A 6,471-nucleotide genomic window follows, 5' to 3' on the forward strand; every position below is an offset into this window, starting at 1 on the left:
CCAACAGTGGTATTAGAGCTACTGATTCGAAAAATCACGGTCCTGTGAAACTCAAGATGGAAGGAGACATGTTCAAGCTAACTGCGGATAATTATTCCTACTGTAAGCCGATGATGGAAGATCATCTATACTGCAAGGATTTATATGAGCCGATCACAAATCCGGAAATTCCAGAAGGGAAGACCGAAAAAGACTGGGAGATTCTGAATCGTAAAGCAGTGGCTATGATTCGGAAATACATCGACAGAAGTCTCTTTGAGCATGTATCGACTTATATCAATGCGTATGAGTTATGGACAAAGCTTGAATCAATGATTCAAAAAAGGTTGCTAGGTTTGATGTTGCGATGAATGATGGTGCGCTTGGCTCCAGCGTGAAGGTAGTGTAGTCCACGTGTTGCTCCTATGCAAATCTCTAGTCTTTTCTTCCACGAAAGTTCCCCTCTTTCAAGTTGTCGATCTAGAGATTCATTAGACATGTACTCATACAAGAATCGTCTCCTTTTCTCCCTCGTAGAATCCTAAAAGAGAGATCAGATTAGGGTGATGAAGCTGACACAACAACTCTGTTTCCTTCTTGAACTCAATGATTCCAGGGTTTTTTGTCCCATATCTCCGCCTTAATGCAACAGCATAATCAGTGACGCCATTATGTTCAAGAATACCTTTGTATACTCGATCACGAGAGTCTATTTTGTGTCTATAGTCGAAATTGTTGGTTGATTTTCTAAGATCGGCGAGAGAAAATTGACAGCACAGCTCTTCTATTATCGTTGGATACTTTCTCTGAGATGAACTTGTGTGCTTGGAACGGTTGAACCCCACACATTTGAGAAACATGGTTCAAGTCCGTGATACTGTCTTGAGTAATTACTAGTCGAGTCACTTGCCCAGAAGCATTATAGCTAAGACTGTCCTGTTTTGGTCTCATTTACGCGTTTCCCTTTTGAGAAAGAAGATCAAAACGTGTTGCAGAATAGTGCATATGAGATTTCTTCCCTTTCTCTTCCTTCATCTGGCATATATTAAATGGTCAGTTAGGACTGCGTTTAGGCATAATTTGAATCTTTTTTGTTTGTTTCTTCCCCTCTCAACCCCACTCTGCGCTATCTGTTATAAAATATTATTATTTTATTGCAAATTGAAAGATGTGCAAACGTTCATAATGTTTTTCCAACGTTAATACCTTGGCCAACGTCTGATGCAACGTTCATAATACAACGTATATAATTTTGCAAGGGTTCTTTCTTTATGCTATATAAATATAGCATTCCAAGGGAGCACAAAAACATATTTTTAATCTCTATTTTTTATTCTTTTATTTTGTAGTCTAAATCTTATATCCTGAGTATATACTTTAAAGAGTTTCTTTGCTAGTTCTGAGATCTTCAGATATATTCTGGGAAGTTTCTGTTGTATCCTGAGGGACTTGCGCAATACATCGCGGATAAGTCCTTAAGGACAGTGATTCTACACGCCTCAGGAAATTTTGTTCGTGATTCTGTCAGCAAATTTACTACAATCTTAAGGACTTATGGCTGACATCAACATCATGCCTTCAGAGAGCCAAACCATTGCTTCCCGAACCCAGACGGTCTTCGCAAAATCTCTTCCGAACGTGTCAAAAATCGAGATTTTCTCTGGACAGAACTTCTGACGCTGGCAAGAACGTGTTTCCACCCTTTTAGACATGTATGGAGTTGTTGCTGCTCTTTCATCTCCGAAGCCCGACTCCACTATTCCTTCAAACTCAAAACTAGTTGAAAAGTGGACTTACGCGAACAAGGTATGCCGACACACTCTGCTTAGTGCACTTTCTAATGATTTGTTCGATGTGTATTGTTCCTATAAGGATTCTCAAATACACTGCCGAAGATGTCGTCAGACAAAGATTCGTCATAGGAAATTATTACCGTTGGGAAATGATTGAAGACAAGGACATAAAAACTCAAATCAACGAATACCACAAGTTGCTCGAAGACATCAAAGCAGAAAACATTCTACTACCGGATGAATTCGTTTCAGAACTACTGATCGAGAAATTGTCGTCATCCTGGACAGATTACAAACAACAATTGAAACACAGGCACAAGCAAATGTCTCTACTAGAACTCACTACACACATAATAATTGAAGATACCAATAGGAAGGAGTCTGCTACTACAAGGGTCAAAGCTTTATCTGCGATGGTAGAAGGAAAACCTGTTCCAAAAAGGTACGAATACAAACCTGATCACAAAAGGAAAAATAATTTTCTTAAATCTCGTCCCCATGAATCTAAACCCACCTTTAAAAAGAAAGGAAATTGCTTCGTATGTGGGAAGCCATGCCATCATGCACCGCAGTGCAGGCGTAGAGTAAGAAACGACAATCCTCCTAAAGCTAATATAGTCGAAGGAGATGACATTATTGTTGCGGTCGTTTCTCAAGTAAATCTGATGACCAATGTGAGCAAGTGGGTGGTAGACTCTGGTGCTACCAGGCATATATGTGCAAACAGAAGTGCTTTTACCTCTTACACTAGTGTAGGGGATGGAGAAGAACACGTCTACCTCGGTGATTCCAGGACCACTCCTGTTCTGGGAAAAGGGAAAGTTCTTCTCAAACTCACATCTGGAAAGACTCTGGCCTTGAGTGATGTGTTACATGTGCCATTAATCAGAGTTAATTTAATCTCTGTAGCACTACTGGGAAAAGTGGGGGTTAAAGTGACATTTGAGTCTGATAAGATCATTATGACAAAAAATAATGTTTTCGTGGGGAAGGGATATTGTGATCAAGGACTCTTCATTCTAAATATTTCTGAAAATATTAATGAATCATCTTCTTCTGCTTATATTGTTGACTCGTATGATATATGGCATGCTAGATTATGACATCTAAATTCTTCCTATGTTATGAAATTAAAACAACTAGGATTAATCAATATGCATGATAAACAGAGTAGTAAATGTGATATATGTGTAGAATCTAAAATAACAAAGAAAACATGTTTCTCTGTAGAACGTCAAACTGAACTGTTAGGGTTAATTCATACTGATTTAGCTGATATGAAACAAACTATGTCTAGAGGAGGTAAAAATTATTTTGTGACCTTTATAGATGATTATTCTAGATATACCAAAGTTTACTTAATCAAACATAAAGATGAAGCCTTTGATGTATTTTTAACCTATAAGGCAGAAGTAGAAAATCAGTTGAATAAGAAAATTAAAAGGATTAGATCAGATAGAGGTGGTGAGTATGTGCTTTTTAATGACTATTGTGTTAAAGAAGGAATCATCCATGAGGTAACTCCACCATATTCACCTGAGTCTAATGGAGTAGCTAAGAGAAAGAATAGAACTCTTAAGGAGATTATGAATGCTATGCTTATTAGTTCTAGTGCACCTGAAAACCTTTGGGGAGAAGCCTTGCTTACTGCGTGCTTTTTACAAAATAGAATACCTCATAAGAAAACTGCTAAAACTCCGTATGAGCTTTGGAGAGGTTATCAACCTAACCTTAAATATTTAAGAGTGTGGGGGTGCCTAACTAAGGTGATGTTACCCGATCCTAAGAAAAGGAAAATAGGCTCTAAAACCTCTGATATTAGGTTCTTAGGTTATGTTGAACATAGTGCTGCCTATAGGTTTCTAGTTCTTAAAAGTGATATACTTGAGAGAAATTCTATAATGGAGACAAAAAATGCTGAATTTTTTGAACATGTGTTTCCCTTAAAGGTTAATGAGATTTCTCAACCTGTTGATGATAATGATAATAGTAATACCTTAAATGAGGATTTGAGAAGAAGCAAAAGGCAGAGAAAGGAAACTTCCTTTGGAGATGGCTTTTATACTTATCTTGTTGATAATGATCCATGTAACTTTGTAAAAGCCATTAGTGCTCCTGATGTAAAATAGTGGAATAAGGCCATTAGGACTGAAATTGAATCAATTCAGAAAAATAATACTTGGACTTTAATAGATTTGCCTAAAGGAGCAAAACCCATTGATTGTAAGTGGATCTTTAAGAAAAAGTATCATCCTGATGGATCCATAGAGAAGTATAAGGCAAGATTAGTAGCAAAAGGTTTTACTCAAAAACCCAACATAGATTACTTTGGTACTTTTGCCCCTGTGACTAGGATTTCCTCTATTCGAGTGTTGTTAGCCCTAGCAGCTATCCATAAACTAGTGATACACCAAATGGATGTTAAAACTGCCTTTTTGAATGGTGATTTAGAGGAGGAAATTTATATGACTCAACCTGAAGGGTGTGTTGTACCTGGTCAAGAGAATAAGGTATATAAACTTTTAAAATCTTTGTATGGATTGAAACAAGCACCAAAACAATGGCATGAAAAACTAGATAATGTATTGCTATGTAATGGTTTTTTACCTAATGATGCTGATAAATGTGTGTACTCTAAATTTGAAAATAGTGATTGCGTCATTATATGTTTGTATGTGGATGAAATGTTAATTTTTGGTACATGCAATGAGATTGTTACTAGAACTAAATTATTTCTAGGATCGAACTTTGAAATGAAAGACATGGGTGAAACCAATGTAATTTTAGGTGTTAAAATCATAAGGAAAGGAGATAGTATATTACTATCCCAAGAACAATACATTGAGAAACTTCTTAAGAAGTTTGGGTATTATGATTTAACCCGTGAGTACCCCTTATGATGCTAACTCTAAATTAATGAAAAATAGAGGAGAATCATTATCTCAGTCTCAGTATGCCTAGATAATTGGGAGCTTACTACACTTGATGAGCTTTTCTAAACCTGATATTGCATATGCAGTAGGTAGACTGAGTAGGTATACTCAATGTCCAAATCAAGAACATTGGGATGCACTTTCTAGGCTTATGAGATACTTAAGAGGTTCAATGGATTATGCCATTGAATATAATGGATTTCTCCCTGTATTAGAAGGTTATAGTGATGCTAAGTGGATCTCTGATTCAGATGAGACAAAATCCACTAGTGGTTATGTATTCACACTTGGCGGTGGTGCGATTACATGGAGATCAACCAGACAAACTATTATTGCAAGATCAACAATGGAATCTGAGTTTGTCGCTCTTGAGATGACTGGTAGTGAGGTTGAGTGGTTGAAAAACTTCTTAGCAAACATTCCATTAGAAATGAAACCAACCCCATCGGTGTCAATACACTGTGATTGCCAATCGGCAATAGGTATAACCAAAAACAAAAATTACAATGGAAAGAATAGACATATTCAATTGAGACACAATTTGGTGAAGCAGCTGCTAAAGAGTGGAACTATTTCCATTGACTATGTGAAGTCAAAACGGAATCTAGCATATCCTCTAACAAAACCCTTGGGAAGAAATATGATCTTAGAAACATCGAAGGGAATGGGACTTAAGCCACTAGCAAACAAAAAAGTGATGGTAACCTAACCTTTGTGATTGGAGATCCCATGAATAAGGTTCATATGGGTAAAAAGAAGTCATTTGTTAGTTCTGATAGCACTAAATTGATTTTAATCAATTATGTCTCATCCTATGGTGTGTGTGAAAGTGTTAGAGACTGCATTATTGAGAGGTTAAACTTTGTAATTAATCAAAGTTTTTAATGATCTTCATATCCCTTACTGGTAGTGTATGACTTGCAGCATACACTTGATGAAATCACCTATATGAGTGTCAAGTGGGGCTGCTTGTATGAGATATTGGCATGATCTCTAGAGCACTCATGAATACCGGGCACGCGCATGGCCTAATTAGCGCAACACAGTGATAACAACAAGAATTTTGGGGGTGTATTGTGATTGATAAACCTCTAACACACGTCAAGTGTCTTTGGTTCATATAGCTTGCTATACCAATTACATTGTGTGTTAAGTTTCTCGGTCTAAGACTGGTTCATATAGTTTACTATACCAGCTCTGATGCATTACATCTTTTACAATAAGTGGGGGATTGTTATAAAATATTATTATTTTATTGCAAATTGAAAGATCTGCAAACGTTCATAATGTTTTTGCAACGTTAATACCTTGGGCAACGTCTGATGCAACGTTCATAATGCAACGTTTATAATTTTGCAACGGTTCTTTCTTTATACTATATAAATATAGCATTCCATCTCATTTGTAAGGGAGCACAAAAACATATTTTCAATCTCTATTTTCTATCCTTCTATCTTGTAGTCTAAATCTCATATCCTGGGTATATACTTTAAAGAGTTTCTTTGCTAGTTTTGAGATCCTCAGATATATTTTGGGAAGTTCCTGTTGTATACTAGGGAACTTGCGCAATACATCGCGGATAAGTCCTTAAGGATAGTGACTCTACACGTCTCAGGAAATTTTATTCGTGATTCTGTCAGCAAATTTACTACACTATCAACACACACTCTTGAATATTGGAACTCGCTATTAACAATAGATGACAAACTAATCGACTTTATTTCCATTAGGCTCAAGCATGAATTAATTCAGTTTGAAATCTAAAC

General features: G+C 36.6%; 1 pseudogene; it reads right to left on the reverse strand.

Moving 5' to 3' along the window:
- Positions 1-235: 235 nt before the first annotated feature.
- Positions 236-839, reverse strand: LOC108329358 (probable receptor-like protein kinase At5g38990; annotated as a pseudogene).
- Positions 840-6,471: the final 5,632 nt, after the last annotated feature.

This window comes from Vigna angularis, chromosome 2 (genome assembly GCF_016808095.1).
Source record: "Vigna angularis cultivar LongXiaoDou No.4 chromosome 2, ASM1680809v1, whole genome shotgun sequence".
Classification (NCBI taxonomy): domain Eukaryota; kingdom Viridiplantae; phylum Streptophyta; class Magnoliopsida; order Fabales; family Fabaceae; genus Vigna; species Vigna angularis.